A 23,705-nucleotide genomic window follows, 5' to 3' on the forward strand; every position below is an offset into this window, starting at 1 on the left:
TATTAATTTCAAGTATTTAAAGTGAATTTATGATTAAAAGTTAGAAAAATAACATGTATTTGCTTATACCTAAAGGTGGAATGAGTTTGGTGACATGTGTAGGTGATTTGGAAGGTTCCAAGACACTCTTATGTGGCCTCCAAGACTCAAATTCGAATTCTCTTGAAGATTTGAAGGAGATTTGGGATAGGGGTCAAGCATATCTCATGGAGAAAAATCATGGATAAAGGAATATGTGTCTCATATTGGTTGTAACCATATGAAGGATTTGTGGATCTAGGAGGGATTAGTGGATCTCCATTAATGAGTTAGTTGCTTATGTTTTTGTATAAATAGGAGTACTTCTCCATTCCAAAGGGAGGACTCTTGGAGCATGTATCCTAACTTATGATGGAATAGAATAAAGTTTTCTTTATATAGTTTTAGATATAAATTGTCTTAATGTAGTATATGAATTTATGGAATAGTTTGTCACTTTGTTCTTAAGAGAATTGAGCTCACTCTAAAAGGATCAAAGAAACATTTTATTTCATTATAGATTTTATTTTCATTTAATTACTTAGATGTTTGAAGTTTTTTCATTATTAATGAATGAATTTTAGTTTAAATCTTATCATCATATGAAAGGACAAACAAGGGTCTAAGTTAGGCTCTCTTTCTATTTGATATGAGTAATAATTGAAATTCATTCTCTTTCTCTAGTTTCAAGTTATTTCTGAATTCTTGATTTTTGATGCTTATGAATGAATTTTAGTTGATTTTTAATCAACATATGAGGTGACAACCAAGAGTCTAAGTTAGGCTCTCCTTCTATTTGGTTTGAACAATAATTAAAGTTCATTTCCTTTTCTTTATTTCAAGTTATTTTTTAGTTTATGATTTGATGCAATGGTAATGTTGTTGGAATAGAACTGTGAGGAAGGAGAACTAGGACCTCCTAAGTTAGGAGCCTCTTCTCTTGCTTTCTATACATCACATACTGTTGCTCTTTAGTTTCTCTTCTTGAGGACAATACTATGGGGAAGGACAACCAGAACCCCCCGAATTAGGAGCATCTTCCTTCACTTACTGCATCTTGAATCAAAGACTTTTTAGTTTGTTAGCTTAGAGTTAGTTGCCTAATCCGACATATATTTTGCTGACATCATCACAAGCTTACGAGTATCCCTGGTTGATAATTTAATGAAAAGCAATTTAAGCAATTGAATTGCCCAACAATGCCTTTGCTAATCTCCTTAGCCATAATAAACTGAAATGAACACCCACACCAGGATGTCCTGCCCAACATTCAACTTGGAATACGTGTCCCTTACCTGTGGTCTTATTTTGCCTTTATTTACTTTTATTACATGGCATTTTCACCAGGGTTGTTATACAAAACATGATGAAAACCATACATTTTCACTGTCATAAAACATATTTATAGCCAACATATAAACAACATAAATAATGAGGATACAACAACCATAAATTCCACATATGAACCAATACATATGCTCATAAAATACCAAGGAAAGGATCTCTTATTAATGAATGCAAAAGCCAACCTGGTATGGGACTACCATGTTCCACCCGACCCTAGATTGGATGAGCCAAGTCTCCCTTCAGCCAATCAGCCCCGTGCCATATTCGAAGCATGAATGTGGGACTCAATTTAAAAGAACCAACGAGGGCTTCCTCAGACTAAACCACCTCACCCTCATCAATAGAATTAGGCTTTACCGCAATCCTCATCGGATCACTAGGCCATAAACAAGCATGGTTGCCACTAGATTTCTCCACCTACACCGTGAGGAATTTTCCTGTCTCCTGGTCTCTAAGCTTTACCGCAACCCATAGTTTGATCCAGGGGTCACTAGGCCATAATTGAGACACCACCCTGTAGGCTTTACTGTATATCTCATTATTCACCAACAAGGATTCCTAGGCCTGATCAAGGGCAACCACCTCTAGGCTTTACCGTATATCCTGCAATTCATCGGTTAAGGATTCCTATGCCCACCGAGGCACATAATACGTAGCTTTACTGCAACCCATAGTCTGGTTCAGGGGGCACTAGGCCAGTGGCTTTACTGCAATCCACATTCTGGTTCAAGGATCACTAAGCCATGTGTTCTTTCATTCAGAGATCCACCTCAGTCAGCTTTGAATCCATCCGACAATCCATTTCAACCAAGACATGGGAACCCCATCTCACCATGGTTATCCGTAAATGACAAGGCAAGGATAAAGAACACTATCACACCTGGAAAAATCCATACCCATGACAACAAGAGAACCAAGAATGTACATGCATAACCATGCATGCCAAATCTAGCAAGGAAATCACACATGCAAATCGATACCTGTAGGTAAACCCATTGTAGTTGCTTGATCTTGCGCTTCATTGCTTGATCTTTGCTTCCTCTTTGCCTTCTTTCCCTCTCTTGATCCAATGCTGAAGTGCTCCAAGAAAACTCTAAGTATCCAAGACTGTGAGAGAGAGAATAGAGAGAGAGCTCCAAAATTGAACTGACAAAAGGTATCAAATGATCCTTAGAAGCCTTTTATTAACCTAGCTTCTATTTTCTTCATTTTCCATTATTTTCGTCCTTACATGTAACCTATGACCTTTCACCTTCATTTTCTCCTAATTTCCATTATTTTCATAAATAAATTGCAAAAAATGTCATTTTGTCTTTCCAAAGCCTTTATCATTTCCTTTGCTAATTTCCTTAGCCATAATAATCGAAATGAACACCCACTTTAGGATGTTTTGCCCAACATTTAGCTTGGAACAAGCGTCCCATAACTGTGGTTATTATTTTGCCTTTATTAACTTTTATTACATGGAATTTTCATGAGGGCAGTTACAGGATTCTTATGAAAAAACCGTTTGAGCGAAATTGTTGCCTCATTAGACAACACCTTTGAAAAAATATAGAACGAGATCATTATCCATGGAGATTTAAACCCATTTTACCATGGAGATTTTTAATCTGTAATTAGACTTTGTTACAGTACCATGGTTTTTTAATATGACATGCCCAAAAAACCATAACTCATTTCATCTTACACTTTTTTTTATTAATCAATTTAATCAAAAGAGCAAAAAGGGCATAACTACTCTGGAGATATATGAACCTTTGATTTGTGTATACAACTAAGAATATTTTAGAATATTCCATGGAGGTTAAATCACTACCATCTACATAATAATTAAATTAAAATTATGAAAGCCCTATTCCAAAATAAACACACACACAGTTTCCCTTTTGAGTATGGGTAATATTATTTGTAATTGTTTGATTAATGTTTTTAATGATTTATCCTTATTTTTAATACATATGTTTTGAAAAATGAGTGGAAAAAGAGAAAGAGCTGGAAAGGCTTCAAAGAAAAAGTGGAAGAAAATTTAATAGAGAGATCCATATCAAAAACACAGAGAAAGATAAGGAAATGGGCACCCAAATGACTTTGCATCCACGCCTAATAGGGGGTTTTCCATACTAGTAATAAATAATGAAAATACTCTCCTGGAATTGCAAGGGAGTTGGGTTGGAGAAGCAGATGTGAGAAATGAGATTTTTCATTAAAAAATAAAGACTCATGGTTCTCTTGCTCCAAGAGACAAAAATGGGGAAACAAGAAATCCTCCACCTACATAATTAATTATGGCATGGAAGTGGAATATCAACATTAAGCTTGTGTGGAGCCGCTAGGGAGGTTTGCACCCTCTAGGATCAATCTAAGTTAAATTTACTAGAATAAAGCCCATACACACACTAGCTAGCAACAAAATTCCTCCATCTCCCCACCAATGAGGTATGCTTCGTTATTAATTTATATATGCCGATAAATTTTACAAAACAATTTGAATGTTGGATTTCATTATTAAACCTTGGAGACACCCCATATGGTGAGGATTGTATTATTGGAGGATTTTTTACTGCAAATCTTCACCATTGGCAGAGAAAAGGGTGGATCTATGGTTAGAGATTAACATCAAGAAGATATGGAGGATCTCATGAGGGATTTAAACTTGTTGGATGTGAAATCAATTTCTAATAAATTCACATGGAATAACAAGAGGCCTAGGCTTGAGCACATAGCGTCTAGATTTGATCGTTTCCTTATTTCATATTCTCTTCTCTCTAAGCACATTATGGTATCCTCTAGTATCCTTGCATGGAATGGTTCGGTTCACCAACCAATACCACTGGAGTTTTTAGCAACAATAGATTACAACCCCCTCTCGTTTCGCTATAATCCTTTCTGGATCTGTAATGATGGCTTTAGTGAGATGTTATCGATTATGTGGAGTACTTGAATTCAAGGCAACCCTGTGTTGATTTGGGAGAAAAAAATAAAGTAACTTAAGGATGTCTTGAAGTAGTGAGCTCAGGCATCATGTGAAGATAAGCAAGTGAAGATCCATGCCTTGCAACGAAATATGGAGTCTCTTTAGTCCAAAACAAAATAGGGTCATGTCATTAAGGAAGTGTTGCAGGAAGAAAAATGTACCTTTGCAAAACTACAGAGGACCCTTCAGGAAGAAGAGGAGGACTCAAGGCTCAAATCAAGAAGTACATGGCTTCAAGTTGGTGATATGAACACCAAATATTTTCACAAGCAAGCTAGAAATAGAACTTGGAAAAACAACATTAAGGAATTAATGATAAATGACAACGATGTCACAAAAGTGAAATGGATTAAAGAGGAGGGCACTCCTCACTTTGTTTCTCTCTACAACACAACAGATACTACCAGCCCCTCGGCATAGAGATATATGTAGGAACAGGTCTCATATGTCATTTCCAAAGAAGACAATATACAACTTTTGAAGAACATTTCCTTGGAATAAGTTCATCAGGTTGTCCTCACGTTCAATGTAAACAAAGCTCCGAGGCAAACAATTTTTCAACACATAATTATGACCAATTTTAAGAGGTAATTAAATATGAGTTCTGCAGAATGATTGGTTATTCGTTCAAAAACTTTTGCATGAGAGGATGTATTAATTCCTGCTTTTTGGCTTTGGTCCCAAAAGAGGCAAATCCATCCTCCTTTTCACATTTTAGACCCATCTCCCTTTGTAATGTCTCCTATAAAATGATTTTCAAGATATTGCCATTAATATTGAAAAAATTACTTCCCAGGCTAATTACTGAAAATCAAGGAGATTTTGTGCCTAACAGACAAATATTTGATAACATTATCATGGTCCAATAAGCCCTTCACTCATGCCAAGGTAGGCAATATCAAGGCATGTTCATAAAACTGGATATGGTCAATGCCCATGATAGGGTAAGGCATTGATTTCTATTTCAAGTAACGGAAAAATATGGATTCGATCCAAGATTTATTTGTTGGGTTTCTGGATATATCCAATCACCATGGATCTCACCCTTAATTAATGGAAATCTTTCAAGATTCTTTAGGGAAACTCATGGTTTGCACCAGGGGCACCCACTATCCCCTTTTTTATACATCTTGATGGGGGATTCACTTAGCTAAAGGCTCAAATCATGAAGTACATGGCTTCAAGTTGGTGCTATGAGCACAAAATACTTTCACAAGCATGCTAGAATTGGAACTTGGTAAAACAAAATTAAGGAATTCATGATAAATGACAATGTGGTCATAGAAATGAAACAAATTAAAGAGGAGGCCATTTGTCACTTTCTTTCTCTCTACAACATAGTGGAACCCACTAGCCCTACAACAGAAAGATATATATTGGAACAAGTCCTAGAAGTCATTTACCAAGAAGAAAATATACAACTTTTGAAGAAAAAATCCATGGAATAATTTCATCAGGTGGTCCTCACCTCTAACCTAGATAAAGCTCGTAGCCCAAATGTTTTTTTAGCACACTTTTATCACCAATTTTGGGAGGTAATTAAATATGATTTCCGCAGAATGATTGATTATTCATTAAAAAACTTGTGTCTCTGAGGTATTATTACCTCATTTTTTGCTTTGATCCCAAAAGAGGAAAATCCCTCATCCTTTACACGTTTTAGACACATATCTCTTTGTAATCTCCTATAAAGTGATTTCCAAGACATTGGCATTGAGATTGAAAAAATTACTTCCCAAGCAAATAACTGAAAATCGAGGTTTTGTGCCCAATAGACAAATATTTGTTAACATTATCCTGGTATAAGAAACCCTTCACTCAAGCCAAGGTAGGAAAGATCAATGCATGGTCATAAAGCTGGACATTGCCAATGCCTTTGACAAGGTAAGGCATGAATTTATATTTCAAGTAATGGAAAAATATGGATTTGATCCAATATTTATTCATTGGGTTTCTCTAAAATCCAGGAATATGGTATGAGAGGGGGCTAGAGAGCATCGACCACTCCAAATTTGTAAATAATACTCTCCTTATGGGGGGCAGTGGGGGGCGTAAACTATAATTGAAGAAGATTTAAGATTGTTTTAGACATTTTTTTGGAAGCATCAGGGGGACAAACAAACATTGGGAAATCACAAATCTTCTTTTGGAATGTGTCTCTTAGAAGGCAAAGATAAATACGTATGAATTTAGGTTTTCCCGTAGTAGAAGCCTAAATAGATTTCAAAAATTGTGGGTTCCCATGTTGATTTTTGTGTAGCATCAAATATGTGTTCTAGTCTCTAAGGTGTCAGAGAGGCTAAGGAACACGATATCTCCAAAACCCAACAAAGGTTTCGAGAGAAAACACTTAGAAACCTCTCAATTAAATTATTTGACCAATAATTAAAAAGTTCCTAAGTCTAACTTAGAAAAATTAATTAATTAATGGATACTAATTGAGAAAATCGATTTTGCTCTAGAGACTTCTATAAAAGTAACTTGAGGAAGTCTAAGATGATCTGAACCATCGATCATGATTATATCTTGGCCATTGAAGCTCCAACAAGAGATTATAAGAGCAGATTGAAGGGATTGGAGAAGACACATCAAGTGAGCAAGGCAGTTTGAATTACCCAATTAGTCGTATTCAATAGGGTGCAGTTTGAGCCAAGGGAGAGATCGTAATATGAGTTTGCAGCAGTGACATTTTCCAGAGAAAATCTCAGGAGGTTTTCTAGTGATCCACAGTCAGGATAAGAGGTTGAAATATCTAGCAGAGGAGGTCATATTCTACAGTGTAAGTCGCTTAGATTCCCAGTACAAGTTGCCAGAAGCAACATTGTTTCAGTTGCTAGTGCCCTTATCTAGTTCAGGAGGTAGAGTGGATTGTTTCCAGAGGCAGAGGGAGGTAGGTGGACTTGTTTGGAGGTGTTTCGAAGGAAGAACAATGCACATTTATAGCCAGTGGTACGAGTGTCAGGGAGGAGTGCGAGTGGCCAAGGAGAGGCTAGATTGATTTGCTAAGAGGGAAATAATTTTCCCAGTACATTTCCAGTTGAGATAAATTATATGAGGATTGCCAGTTGGGCATCCAACGTAATTCTCTATTTTTTCTACTTACTAATAAAACCCTCATTTGTTGCATTGGTTTTCCCTTCATGGTTTTTCTAGAGGCAATTGTCAAAAAATAAATGTGTCAATTTTATTGCGTGTGTGCATCTATTTCTCTATATCATTTCTTTTATTTCCACAACATATTTTATTGGTGAAGAATTGCAGTGTGAATTATTCTCTATTTACCATTAATACTTTAACATAACACAAATAAACTATTAAAGGTAGGAGAATAATTTCCAGTTGTTGCAGTTCAAGGAATTTTCACATGGTATCAGAGCAAAGAAGATTGGATTAGTGGCTCTAGGTGAGAGGAAGATAAAGTGTGCATTTTAGAGGGAGATCTAAAGAACAAAATATCATATCTATGCAGGGAAGTCAGGTAGTGCATTGTTGGAGGTAGAAGTTCGATCTCCAAATCCAGGGTGAAGGAAAAATCGATTTGCCTCAAAAGAAGTAGTAGCAGGTGGTAGGATTACCAGAGAGGGTTTTCGATGAGCAAATCAATTATTTTGCAGAGTAGATTTAGCACAACATATTTGCAACAAGGGTTTTGTAGCAGTAGATCAGCGCAGGGAAACAAAAGAAAAGCACACAAAGGGAATTTCCAGTGAAATTCTCAGAGGGTTTCCTGTTTTTTAGTTGTAGGAAAAGAGGTCACATTTTATAGCATAAGAAGGTCATATTGGACTTTCTAGTCCAGTTAGTGCATACTTCGGGGTTAGCAGTACGTACTCCAGTTTCAGAGAAGGACATATGGAGGTAGAGTGAATTTCCCAGAGAGGAGTAGCAGGCAGTTAAATTTTTGAGAAGGACACTGAAGGCAGGTGCGAATTTCCTATGAGAATATACACATATTTCCATAAGGAAGTGCAAGTGCAGAAGGGAGGTTGATTTATTTTGATAGAGGAAGAAGGAAATTTCCAGCATATATTTCTCTAGATTTTGAGTTTCATTATGATGGACATAGCAAGTCTCAAAGATTCAGACAAAATAGACACAACCTCCAACTTTGGCATCCAGAAGGCTAGGATGCAATTCCTTCTAGACGAGCACGACTTGAAGGAACTTGTGGCAACAATAATCATTGAGATGACATACCAACTGATGGGCCTCTAAATTATACATAAATTAGGGCCCATATGACCATCCTTTAGCACATTAAACCTCTCTTTTTGCATTAGATAATTCATTTTTAACTTTAATATATTCATTAGGAAAGGTTATAGATAATTGTATATTTGTGCCTAATATTATTTATTTTTATGGAATATTACGAGAATATTGGTAGATTATGGAGATTTAGAGGAGGAGATAATCTAGGGACCTACTCCCTACTACAATAGGATCAATATTAAATAATAAATCAACAAGATATTATGGAATTATGGCACAAATTGTGGAGCTCCAATGATTGAAAAAATCTAGGAATGTGTTCCCTCCCATTTAATGCAAATTCGTAGTATTGGGAACCAGATTCACTAATCAAGGGATTTTGGTGGGGAAATCTTCCTCCTTTCAAGGGGAATGATTCCTAATCATTTTTTATAAGTACCAAGTCGAATTTGCCTCTAGATGGATTTTTATTGGTCTTCTTGTGGAGAGAACTCGTATCTTTGCAGCTTCACTATCATTTCTTGCAGGGATGTAATTGTATCGATGAAAATAATGAAGATTGGTGCCATGTTAAACTTCTAAATCTTGGTCTCCTCCACAGGACTTGAGTTTCCTTGGGCTTAGCCATCCCAAGAGCCTCAAAGCCCTTTTGTATCATTTACTTTTCTTCTTTTCACTTCTTATTCACATGCATCCCTTGTTCTTGTTTTCTATTTCTACATTTAGTATTAATGATTTCTTGTTGTAGGATTGGGTTAAATGGTTGAGATAAGTTATTTTGCAGGATTACAAGCATCATTTCATCATTGGAAGAACTTTGGAAGGTCATAGTAATCATTGAGCTACTTGGATTAGTTTATTTATTCCCAAATCTAGATTTTTGGAAGTCCCTTGCGGCAAATAATAGTAAATTTCTGTTATTTTTTAGAGCATGCTAACAAGATTCAATAAAGTTGATTCCACTTGCATAAGATCAAAAAAACATTCTATTTAATAACAAAAACCACCCCATTGCATTTGCACTTGATTAGGTTAGGCATTTGATACATTTACTAGCTCACTAGTTCTCGAATTTCTAGATTTTAGACTAGTAATTTTATGCTATATTTTAGCATGGGTTAACAAAGGTCTTTTTGAGTGATTCCACTTGGAATGGAGATATAAGACATCCTATTCAATAACAAAATTTGTCCCATCCAATTTGGATTTTATTTGCTTGGTCATTCGGTGAATTATAGTTTCCTGTAGTACTCTTCCAGCGTGTATATACTTGCCTAGATTTGCTCAAGAAGCCTGGTTATTGTCCCTTAGGGTTGAATCAAGACCCCTAGGACCTAAAGCAATGATTAGAGAATACTAAATACCACTTAGGAATTGCCTTTTTACTCATCCAAAACATTTCAAGAATTTCGGTTAATGGACAAATTTATGAATTGGATAATACAATGATGATTTTCTTGATTGCCACATCCAATGAACTCTGTTAATGGATCTAAACTCTTTGAAATGTAATGGTTGACATTTAGTTCATGATCTTTACTTTATGCAATTATAATAAGTTTCTTTCCTTGTATTTTCTTTCTTGCAATAGGTTAAAGTTTCCATTTCGAGCATTTCATTTTGTGTAATTAGTTTAGGATTTGATTTCCTTACATGCACTCCATTACATCATGACAACAAAGGAAGGAAACATTGTATGCTACACATATAGTTCCAATACCTCTTAAGTTTGTACGAACCCCGTGTTGATAATTAAAGTTGGTAGCCTTGGGAGTTGCAGCATTCTTGTTGCAATACCGAGGCTCATCACTTTTTGACACCGTTGCTGGGGAGGTGTCAAAGTATGCATTGTTTTCTTCCCTAGTTGATTCATTTATTTTTATTTTTTGAAAAAAGAAAAAAGATTTGCATTAGCCATATTTCATTTCAAAAATAGAAAAGTGCATTGCATTAGTGTTTTCATTCAATCATAAAAACAAAAAAAAAACTCCAACACCAACCCACCCCCCATTTGATCACATGGTGCAGTAAGAGCCACATCACCATCCAATTTTGCAGGTAGAAGAAGAAGAGGTGGAAAAGAAGGTAGAAAAAATGGATGGAGATGATGTAAACAAGGAAGATCCTGTTGGATTTCCCATTCAATATACTGATATCAATGTGCATATGAAGAACATCCCTCCATCTTTTCTTCCAAACTTTCATGGTCTAAGGTCAGAGGATCCAGAAACCTTTCTCTTTGAATTTGAAATTGTTTGTATATCTTATGGTTACTTATTAAACACTCAAAAATTGAGATTTTTTTCGGCAACATTGAAGGATAGAGCTCTTAAATGGTTCATGAGTTTAGGGACTAATTCAATAAGATCATGGAGTGAGATGCAAAAGATATTTCTAGAAAAATATAAAGATCATGATCTTAAAGAATAAATCTTTAGAATGAATAAAAAAGAATATGAGATCCTTGAGGATCTAATAGAAAGGTTCATGTATAATGTTAAGAGGGAAAAACTACATCAATTAGGATCCGACACACTAAAAACCCTCTTACTTAGAACAATTAGGGATGAGTGGATTGATCTCCTTGATATTATGAGTAGAGGTGATGTATACCAATTATCCTTTGAAGAAATTTGTGAAACATGCAAACACATATCAAGAGGAAGGGCAAGAGTAAGTAAATCAACATCAAGATCGATAAGTCAAGCTAAACTTGGAAATTTGTTTGATGACTTTAAAACAAAAATTCTTAGAAATCTAACCAAACAAGTAGAAATGTTAAGAATGCAAGATGAAGAAAAAGAAGATGTTGATATTTGTGTTGTCCATGCATAATCACATGATGTTAAATATTGTCCATCATTACCAAGGTTGAAGGAAGTTTACCAAGAGGACAATGAAGCAAGTCAATCACTAAAGAAGTTATGTTATGTAGCTCTAAGAGGACCATGACAACCTAGTCAACATAGTATGATGCAAGAGTATAATTCACAATTTCAAGGTTATGCATATCCACCTCAAAGTAATTGGAACACACCCTTTCCTTGGAAACATTGGCCATCTCAACCCCAAAACCAATCTTGGCAACAAGGTTGGCAAGGAACTTATGGGAGCCATCCACAATATCCTCAATATTTTCCTCAATATCATCCATACTCAAATCCATGTTATCCCTACCATCCACCTCCACCACAACCACAACCCCAACCACATCCATCTCAAATATCCACTCCCACTCAACTACCTGTACCACCATTTCCAAACCCACACAATGAAGTAGCTCAACCCACTTACAATGTTGAGGTACAACACTTCCAAATATCTCCTCTTGATCTAAATGGTATTCATCTTAGCTCAGGAAGAGCATCACGAAAAAAATATTCTCTTGATATCATTGAAGGACAACATGCATAAAAAGAAGATTCAAATGGAATACCAAAGAATCATTGGCTACACTTTACGAAGAGCAGACCCCAAAATCAAATATTGGGAAAGTGCCCTCATGTTTACCATCAGATCCTCTATGTGTTCAAGAGAATAATCAACAAAAAGAAGAAGATTTAAGTTTCATAGAAGAAGAAGACATCCAAGATGATCCAAATCAGCAAGTGGACCAGGGGTATCACAACTATATTGAAATATGTGTAACACCCTCCTCTCGCATCTACCCAAGCAACCGACCAAACGGGGTAAACATGCGACGAGAGGTCACTATGATAATATTCAACCTCCTTGGTGAATTTAAGGAAATGGAATCGATAGAAAATCACATGTAGTCACCCAACATCATCCAAATAAGCTTCAGGAGACAAGTCAGCCACTTAGACTGCCTATCCGTGGGTCCTACTGCTATTTGAGAGACTTAGGGTAGGGTAACGCTCCCTAGAGACTGCCTAGGTGAGTTAGTATAAGGACTAACACTCCCCAGATACTGTCCAGGTGCTTTATAACGCTTCCCATACACTGCCCAGGTGAGTTAGTCTCAAGCTAACACTCTGTTTTGTTAGCATTCCGGGATTTGAGCCACCTTTTTCGACCCAGAGCCCATGACACTGCCCAGAATGGAATGATCACTTAGAATTGGTAAGAATACAAGGAAACAAGGATGAAAAAGAAATAAGATGAACAAGATCATAACCAAACTCCTACTAGCCATGACAAGCATTTCGTCAAACATATCATCAACATGTAACCTACATGTGTAAATAACAAAATTAAGTGTAAGGATCTCATACTTATCTGAGAATCGCTATGAACCATTGTTCCCTCATTTCATTTGCTGCATTATCCTCCATTAACTCATAAACACATTATCCATTCATATACAAGTAAAAACATGCTGAGAGCCATACATAGCTGCTGTCATGAAATGTGCATATAACCAACATAATAGGAACATAAATACAATAAACATATGAGCCATCAAATCCATAAATACATCATTACCTTTACACATGAAAATCAAGGGAATGGATTCATCATTAATGAATGCAACGAACCAACCTGAGATGGGACTAGCACGTTACACTTGACCGTAGAATGGCTGAGCCAAATCTCTCTTCAACCATTCACCCCCGTGCCATATTCCAAGCATGAATGTGGCATCTCATAGAACACATCAATCAAAACTCATCCAGGGCTTCCAGAGGCCATCGAACTCAACCCATCAAATAGATATTCCACCTAATGGTCGGACATCACCAAAACCATCATCAGATTAGTCTCCACCCAAGCCTTCTAGGGCTTCCAGAGCATTTGTCCAACCAAGGCTTCCAGAACTAGTAACTCAACCCACAACTTATACAGGGCTTCCAAAGCGTTTGTCCAACCAAGGCTTCTAGGACTAGTAACTCAACCCACCAAGGGCTTCCAGAGCATTTGTCCAACCAGGGCTTCCAGCACTAGTAACTTAACCCATACAGGGCTTCTAAAGCATTTGTTCAACTAGGGCTTCCAGGACTAGTAACTGAACCCAAGCTAAGGAAGCATGAGAACCAACCAAAACAAAGCAATTAAAGTAAACCCACAATCACCATGTTTATCTAGGAAATGGCAAGGCTAGGCAATCCACTGTCAATCTCGGCCATCCTCCATGCCAATGAAACATCATAACCAAGAAACCACATGCATGCCAAAACTAGTGAAGAAATCATACATGCAACTCTGTACCTGCAAGAAAATCTGATGTAGTTGTTGATGCCAATGCCTTCTTGCACTTTCCTGCTCTTCCTTTGCCTTCTTTCTCCAAGAATCCAGGTATCCCACCCCTCCAAGAGTGCTCCAAGAAAACTCTAAGTAACCAAGAGTATGATAGAGAGAGAGGATAATGAGAGAGCTCCAAAACTGAACTGACAAAAGGTTACCAACTGATCCTCAGAAGCCTTTATATGAATGAGACCTCTATTTTCTTCATTTTCCATTATTTTCCTTCATTTTCCTCCTCACATGCAACCTGTGACCTTTCACCTCCTTTTTTTCTTAATTTCCATTATTTTCATCAATTATTGTGCCAAAATGCCTTTTATTGCCTTTGCCAATTTCCTTAGCCATAAACAATCAAATTAACACCCCCCCAGGATGTCTTAACTACCATTTAGCTTGGAATAAGTGTCCTAGTCATCTATGGTTATTGTTTTTAACATTTATTACATGGAATTTTCACCAGGGCTGTTACAGAACCCTCCGCCTTGCAGGACACTGTCCTCGGTGTTCAATCACACATATACCTCAACAACCTGCTGAAAGAAGACATATTGCTCATGGAGATTTATATCCCATCTCAATGCTGTATTTACAATGAAAGATCTGCTCAAGACATAACATCATGAAAACATGACAACATATCGATAGTGGAGCTTTATAACACAACTCATTACGGTATTTACAATGATCATTGTTGTTCTTCTCTTCAGATCTATGTCCATTTCCTCTATTTGATGCATTAAACCTCTTATGTGGTGAAACATTCTCCTTGTTATCTGTACTTTGTGGCCTTGCCCGCTTTTTATCTCATTTTCCTTTTCTCCTTTCATTACCTCTCTAGATTGGCTTAGTCTCAATTTTGCGCTTTGATTGCTCATTGCAATGCTTTAGCTTTCAAATGGCCTCCTCCAATGATCTAGGCTCATAAAATTCAATCATATCTTTGAACGCAACTGGTAACCCACTAACAAATCTCTGAATCTTAGCTTTATCCTCCTTAAGGTAAGGCACATACCTCAACAGTTCCAAGAACTTACTGATGTACTCGTCATCTATCATGGATCTCATCTTTAGTTCATAAAATTCCTTTTGCTCTGGCATCAAAGTACCTTTCAAAAAAATACTTCTTCTTGAATAGCTGCTCAAACTCACTCCAAGCCAGATCTTCCTCATCTATGTCTTTGACATTGTTCATATCTTCCCACCATATGTCTGCTTTACCTTTAAGACTGAAAGTAGCCACTCTAACTTTCATGTTCTTTGAATAATCATGCAACCTAAAGAATTTCCTCATGCTAAGAAACCATTCATGTGCATCCTATGATCTCTTTATCTCTCCATCAAAAGTAGGTGGCTTTGCCTTCTTAAATTCCTCTGGAAAATGCACCTATCACTCCTCCTATAAGGATGATAGTGATGATGATAATAGTGCCTATCTGAATCAGAATTGGAATCATACTTGTGCCTATCCATTCTCCTCTCTGGAGTTTCCAATAATATTCCATCCTAGATTGTGTTCTCTCTATTTGATCGGTGACCACCATGCGATTTGCTACCATATGCCCCATTAGTTTTATCTTCCTGTTCATGGTTGATCCGTAGTGGTCCTTATTGTTGCAAATCCGACAAGATTTGAAGTATTATTGCATCCACCTCTACTAACTTTTCCTATGACTGTATGATTATCTCATTATCTGTCTCACAACTCCTTATCTCCTCCTTTAAACTTCTCAACGTAACTGCCAAGTCAGAGGGGTTCCCAACACCATACTGGTCTTCAGATTTGTAGGGAGAGTCTCTATAGTCAACCATCTTGCTAGCCATTTGATATTTTTTCCTGCAAGGCATAATATGTCAGATAAAACAAATCACAATAAACCAACATACTTAGTATATATCGGGGAGGATACTTGTCTGCAAGATTACCAAATCAGTGTGATACATGTATAACATAATCATAACAACATATCAACATACACAAGTAAATGTATCAACCCATAAACATTATTCTAACTAGGGTCTAGTCACCAATGCAAGGCCATATCAACAATGCATGCTATGACCTCATGCATGACAACAACATTTCTCCATCGTACACATTACCACATGCAACCAATAGTATGCATAAGTAATGCCAAAACAACTACCAATACGCATAACCGCATGTATTCGAACATAATCGATCCGTCCTTGTTGGTGAGCTCCAGTATTGTAGCAATAATGCTACAACTCCTGGGGCTTCCTGTCTCCTAATTTTATCAACCCGGTAGTTCGTACAAACTTGGAAGCGACGGTGCTGTATGCACAAGTACTAGCTCTTGTCGCAGCTGTCACTTGGTCAGCTGGCACAAGTCCGCTAAGGCTCAAGCCAACTTCTATAGGCTCTCAGAAGAAGCTTGTTAAATGATGGACGAAAGCTAGCTCAAAGAAGACTAATCTACTTGGCAAAACTGAACTGAAAGCAAATCAAAACATGGAAACCCTAGGAAACCCTAATTTAACTAGTCTAACCTCTATGATGCAAAGAATGTGAAGGAAACTTCTACCAATGATGCCATTACTTCTAATAAGTGAAAATGCATGAATCTAATCTACTTGCATCTTAAAAGACATGTTTTTGTATTTTTTCTTTAAGTGGTTGGACTTATTGTGATGATGCTTTTAATTAGGGTTTGGTTGTGCAGGAGCGGTTGGAATGGGAGGAAAGCATGGGCAAGGTCAGAATGGCTATGGGAGGTCCCAATAGATCCTTAGCATCAGTCCACAGAGGTTCCTCACGTTCAGAAGCTCAGCAACCGAGTGAATGGCCTCCTACAGGATGTCTGCAGGGGATTCTACAGGAAACTCACGGGTTTCTACAGGAAGGCTGTGCAATTCTACAGGATGATTGGCCGTGGAGGTTTTGGGAGATGATGGAGTGTTGGAGTGGTGTGGGAGGCTAAGTGAGATGGAGATGGACCTGATGATGGCTCAGGAGCTGGAAAATCAGATGAAGGAAGAGTGTATGCAATGGTTTGATGATTGGAAGGATGGAACCAACGAAAGTTGAAGGAGATGGAGCTATGTGGGAAATGAGAGAGTTGGAGGGTACATGAGTGAGACAGAGGTTAAATGGAACTTGAGGAGATGATGAAGGTGCCCTGCATATTGTTTACAACTGAACCAACAAGGACATGCAAGAAAACGAAGATCTAGTTATGAAACCTATGACCTAGTTACTTTACTCTAATCTGACCTAACAGCAAAGGAAATGAACAGAAGTTTATTTGCAGTGAAATCATGTGAAACAATTATGAAACTAAGTGATTATAAACCTAAACATGCATCCAAACTGATATCAAGTTCTGCAAATGAGATTCAAACACTAATGATTGCATGGTGAAGCAAAGAAAGTGTTTTTGTTGGCAGCAAGGTTACATTGGTCCCAGCTCATGATTCCACTGAAGGGGAGGTGAGATCCAAAGTACTTGATAGCCTTTTTCTGAATATATTCCCTGTGATTAACCTATCAAGCAAATCTGAACATTAAAAACCTTTTCTAATCATCAAAAGCAACCTAAACAACAACGTAACACTTAAATCCAAATAGAAGATTTTATTATGAGAATGCAGCAAAGACACATAAATATAAACAAGGGAGGTACTGGGCGCTTGAGATGGGCCCAACCCCAAGAACTACAGCCTCCCAAGAGAGATTTAGAGCTGGTGCAAAGCTGGATCCATCTTTATTAATCAAGAAATGAAAAGTTACATCAAAACTGTCCACAAGGAGAGCTTGAGAATGAGCTGAAAGCAAAGCTAATCCATGGCCTAGAAATCGAACTACAAGCTAGCTAACTAATGGCTAAAACAAAAATGACTAACTAGCTACCAAAAATGACTACCAACTAGCTAACCAAAATGAGGCCCCAAGCCTTCTTATTTATACAATTTTGAGGACCCAATAGTCCTCCTAAAAGTTAGGGACTTGGCTGCCCAAGACTTGTAGTTAACAGCAGTCCAACTTGACTTGCTTGGCTGCCCTTGAGCTGATTGATTCGGTGGCCCTTGAACTCCGAGCTGATGGTGGAGAATTCGAGGTAAGGGCCCATAAATGAGGGGGACACCTTCCTACAAATCCTCTAGCTTGTTCTCCCACGAATTTGGCTGCCAAGTGCACATTAAGACCTTCCATTTTGTCTCCAAGTTGACCAACAAGGCTACACAAAGCACCCATTAGACTTGTTGGCATAATGACTAACCAAATTCACTCTATTAACATAAAAATAATCAAAAACATGCAATAAACAAATGAGAATGGTGGACTAAGCCAAATGAGGAGGTTGAATGAGCCCAAATAATTGTGCATTTTTGGGGCTCATCATCACCCCCCTACTGAAAGTGTTGCTCATCCTCTGAGCAACCAAATCTCTCCCCTTGTCTTTGATGGCCCTGGTGACGTCCTTGGCTAGCATCTCGGCCGATTTCTCCTTTGGCTTCCCTCTTTTCAAACTTTCCTGTAGAAACTGTTCTGTCTTCCTGTAGAAACAGACTCTGTCTTCCTGTAGAAACAGACCTGTAGCTGAGTTTTGGCTTCCTGTAGAAATCGTTTCAACTGTTTTGGTCTGCTTGGTTGGGGGTTCCTTCTCCTTGAACTGTGCTGTGGCAGCCTTCATCTTCTCCTCCTTTTTGCTCTTCTCCCTCACGGCCTGCTACTTTTCCTGTTGAATTCTCAGCCTTGTTATGAGTGTGCAAGTACATGCAATCATATGGAAGAAATGGTGGCCTTGGCATTTCCTAAAACCTGCAACGTGAGGGCACTCGTATGTTTTGCACCAAGGAAGTTGGTTAAATTCACAAAATAAGCCATGGTCACGTTTCCAAGCAACAGGAATATGATAAAGGTGTTTTCTATGGCTTTTTTCAATAGCAATCGCTACTACATTACCTTCCACAAAAAGAGTAATAGGAAGCAATAACAGCGCAGCAATTGGTGCCATGCACATGAGCAAATTCATAGAGTGAAGCTTCTTTGCCTCAGAGGTAAGCAGGAGCCCCTGAACAACTGATTTCAATGCTCTGGCAGCCGTTGATCCTAGGCAAACCAAAAAGCCAAAAAGGTGGAATAATGGCTCACTGTTGCTTGCAATAACAATGCCAAATACCACAGGCACCAAGGCCATATAAACCACAGAAGACTCCCTCTTACATGTTTTTATAAATGCAAAATATTGCTGTGAAGAAGGGAGTTGTTGCCCCAATAGCTTGATTGAAGGAGACTGGCAAATAGCGTAGAGAAATATTTCCACAAACAACCGAGAAGGAGGAAATGAAGCTCAGTGCCAATATCTCAAGAAACTGTCTCCTGAAGATGATGAACTGCATTGGTACAATCTCTAACCATGAAATTGCCAGAAAACCATAGAATGAATAGGCACACATGTGCAACATTGTGAGGAATATTGGGTATCTGCATCCAAAAAACTAAGTAGGCATTTGTTAAGCAATAGCACACCAATATTGGAAGAGTACCAAGCTGCAATAACGAGAGCTGTTGTAATAGTCTGGGACGCAGGAAATGCACCATATTGTCCTTCTCCTGTTCTCGATTTAGACATCTCCAAACTAGCTTGGATCTGTGACATAATCCCTTTACAATCCTGGATCATTTGCATAAAATTCTGATATGATACCTTACTCTGTTTTAACAATTATGTTCATGCATGCAAAAGACCCTAACCACGTTTTTTTCTTCTATTCTCTTTTTTTTTTCTCTTTGGCCGAAAGAGATCTGAAGGACATTAAGAATTCTTCAGCTATCTGGTTATGAGAGGAAGAGTTTGCTTCTACAGAGAGAGGACAGAGACCAAGTTTTCTTCTCAGGGCAAATTCAGATATGAAAATTTTAAAAGTTACATCCATAGGCTGGCTCTCACAGCTGCATATGCCTTCTTTATAAGAGAATTTTAGACCAGAAACGTGGAGAGATGCAAAAAACTGAGAAATTCCATGCAACACACAATCACACTGCTATTTTTGACTTACAGGCAAACTGGTCTCTAATTCTCCTGCTCCGTATAGTCAATTCACCACCTTTCAAAATATATATCATGCGTGGAAGAGTGCTTCCGAGCCTACCCTTCTCGGAACTCCAAATCTGATGAGGGAAAGCTCAGGTTCCTTTGTTCCAAAACGCTGTGTCATACTTCCTATAGAAGACCCACCCGTTTCCTGTAGAACGTGATTGCATAGGTGGGTTAAGAAAATGTGGCCGAGAAAGCTTGGTGGAGGATGACAAGTTAATAGATGGTGCAGACTTTAGTTGACGATGTGGCAAGTGCAGATGAACAACAGCCTTTGAATTTCCGCTGAGCGCTCAGATTACATGCGTGATTTTTGGGGTGAGGTGGCACATACGTGTGCTAGCCCATGCAATTGTTGTGCCATCATGAACTGTAGTTGTCGACTGTGTGTTCTTTGCCTGTGATCTCATCCACCCGTTGCACTGGATTTTAAACAACCAACACTGTCCGTTTTTTCCTTCACGTGCATGGCTGAGCGCACGTGTCTCATTCACCCACCAAGTGCTGTTGAACTAGATGTGGGTGGCTAGTTAGCTGGCCACCGATTTTTTCAATCCTAACCATCTCATTCATTCATGCAATGTTCAGATTAGATTCATGCAAACAGAGGAATCGGTTTTGTCACGTACCTGCAAGTCGTGCGTGGTTGCTTTGCTGCATGCCTGTGTTGATCTTCATTTGCTGCATGCATGTGTTAATGTAGTTGCATGGTGGCTTGATTGATGATTCATGGTTTTTTTTTCTTGTGCAGGCGTCCTCTGGCCGGATCCAAGCTCCAGACAATTGTTTCCACGTTCAAATCTGCACGTCCAAGCTGCTGTTGCTGCATCTTCACCAAACCAGAACTTGTTTTTGACATTTCTCCCAAACGCCAAAGCGGATCGAGCTGAAACTTGCTGAGCATGTTTCTATCATCATTATGCATCTCCCATAGCAAATTCGTGATCAATGGATGCACGGATTTCGAGAAAAATGGAAAATGGCTGAAGATTTCAGAGGTCGATTTCTCGGAAACCGTGCATCGGAATCGGCTGAAACTGCTTGGGTAGGCTACTATCATCCATGTGCATCTCCCCATGAAACAGGTTTTGAAACGGATGCACGGTTATGGAGAAAATGCAAAAATGGCTGATGGTGATGGAGGCTGATTTCTTGGAAACCGTGCATCGGAATTGCATGAAACTGCTCAGGCATGTTGTCATCAACCTTGTACAATTCCCCATAAAACGGTTTGTCAAATGGATGCATGGTTTTCAAGTTATGGCAAAAACAAATTCTGCTCTATGTGTTTTTGCTTCAAGGCACTTTGCATTTTGGTTGAATGGTATGACAAAATGAATTTTGGCTGTGATGCAGGTATGGAGATGATGGAGGAGGAGCTGGAAGATTGCATGAGGGCTTCTGAACCCTTGAGGAAGCTAGCATGTTCGCCAAACCACTTTTTGAAATGTATGCCTAGTTTCCCACAATTTCTACAGGAAGTTCCTGTAGAAGCACAATGAGAAGCAAATGAGGTGGACAAATGACGGATAAAGGCAAGGGATGGACACACAAGTGCTTGCAGGCCTGACCAATAGACTCCCACCATCAGGTTCACCTTTGAAATTGGATTTGGCTCGTCCCAAGGTTCTACAAGATGTTTCCTGTAGAAAAAAAGAGCTTTCCTGTAGAAGACACAGTTTGGAGGAAAGAAGCTTAATGACATGAAAAAAATGATGGAAAATGGGTGAGGAATGGAAACATGGATGTGGGTAGGCCTCATGGACATATTCCAAGCCTTCAGGTCCTCCTCGGAGATCAATTTGGCTTTTTTGTAAGCTTCCTGTAGAAGATACGAAACTTCCTGTAGAAGGCACAAAAACTCCTTTGTCTTTGATTTGAGTGCTCCTCCTGTCATGAAACGTCCCTCTTGCAACCTGCATTTAGCCAATGGAGATTAGTTTTCTTTTTCTTTTTCTTTTTCTCTTTTTTTTTTGAAAAACAACTAGGGCGCCTCATGGAGGTTTTCACCCTAATTGCCTGCCCTGGGCACCTCCAAGGAAGGTTTTCACCCAGGGATCTTATTCCATTTCTCTTTTTTTCAACCCATTGACCGCCTCATGGAGGTTTTCAATCAATGAGCCAATCTAAGGCGCCTCCGAGGAGGTTTTCACCTTAGATTTCTATTTTCCTCTTTTTTTCATTTTTTTTCTTTTTTCTCTTTTTTTTTTTTCTTTTTTCCTACCCTACCCTACTTGAAAAACAAAATCATTTTTAAGTATAAGAATACTTCCAATGGAGCCATGTGCACATCGAGATTAGAGAAAAAATGATGTGAAGGCTCGAAATGCATGCTTTGACAACGATCCAGATTTCAGAGACAAGATGATCTGACTTTGAATGGATCAAACATAGATGAGGAAGAGAGTACTGCTGCAACTTAGTGACTGTTTGGAACCATGTCTCAATATAGCTTTGATATCCTTGGTTCTTTTGCTGATCTGGATCATTCTTCATGTCACCTTCTAACATGACTTTCTCATCTTCCTCTTTTTGCTGATCTTTCTCTTGAATACATGGAAGATCTGATGGTAACCATGAAGGAACTCTCTCGATCTCTGATTCTGATCCCTTCTCTTCATCAAGTGCAGCCCATGGTTCTTTGATCTCCTCTTTGGAATCTTCTTTTGCTTTTGGTCCTTCAATGTTGTCAATAGATTCTCTCTTTTGCAACACTCTTCCTGAGCTCTGGTGAAGATCATTGGGCTCAAGAGGAGTTGTTTGGATATGTTGTGCCTCAGATTTGCAATGGGGTTGAGCTACTCCATTGCATGGCTTTGGAAATGGTACGGGTAGCTGAGTGGAGGTGTGAAATTGAGATGGAGATGGATGGCATTGTGATTGGGTAGGCATTTGGGGTTGCCTTGGTGGAGGAGGAGGCGATGGTTGTGGATGAGTAGGTGGTGGAGGAAAATGAGCGGGATGAGAGTTGTACTGGGGCCTCCACTCCTGATAAGGTGCATTCCACTGAGGCTGTGGCTGAGCATAAGAGTGAAATGAATGAGCAACTGGTTGGGCATAATATGGATCTGTGAAGGAACAAGGAGGATATGACCAAGGAGGAGGTGTAGACCAGAAAGGATGAGCAGGGGGATCCCAAGAAGGCATGAAAGTGGCTTGATAAGGGTCATAATAGGTCTCGGGTATCCCTTGCATCTCCTGCTGGTAAGATCTAGGTCCATGTGGCCTCCTTCGGTTCATATAATAGAGTGATTCAGTGGCTCCCTTGGCTCTTTGATATGCAGCTTTGATTCTGGGCAAGGAAGGGCACTGATCTGTAGGATGGTATTCTTCACATACAAAACAGACTTCTAGGGAGTGCATTGGACATTCGTTCCTAGGATGCTTTTTAAGGCACCTAGGACAAAAAATGACCAAAGCCCTCTTGGCTTCTTCTTGCTTCTTTTGGATCCGCAAGGTATCCAGTTGCATGGCAAGAAACTGCCTCATGTCACTCTTGAAATCTTCGATCTGATTTGCAAATTCATCTTTGGATAAGGGACTGCTCCCAACATTTCTGCTTGTAGCCATTTGCTCCAGAGGAATGTTTTCTTCTTCTTCTCCCCTAGAGGTTCTTTAAATATGCCTTGATGTCCACCCAGGGGTTCTTTCATCACAGCCATCGAAGAAGAACGTTGGCTGTGTGAAGCAGTGGGGGTGTTGTGCAATCATTTTTCTAACTTATCTCTACTCCTACAAGGCATGAAATAGATTGAACTGCAACTAACTATCTTGCGAAATTGAAATGAAAGCAGGAAAGGACTAATCTATTTTGCTCAAATCAAATTGCAAGAATGAAATCCTAGGCTACGCTTGCGAAACTGAAACACTAATCTACGCTTGCAGAA

This window comes from Pinus tabuliformis, chromosome 1_1, assembly GCF_031772625.1.
Source record: "Pinus tabuliformis cultivar Carrire ecotype Pingquan chromosome 1_1, CPIR1, whole genome shotgun sequence".
NCBI lineage: Eukaryota > Viridiplantae > Streptophyta > Pinopsida > Pinales > Pinaceae > Pinus > Pinus tabuliformis.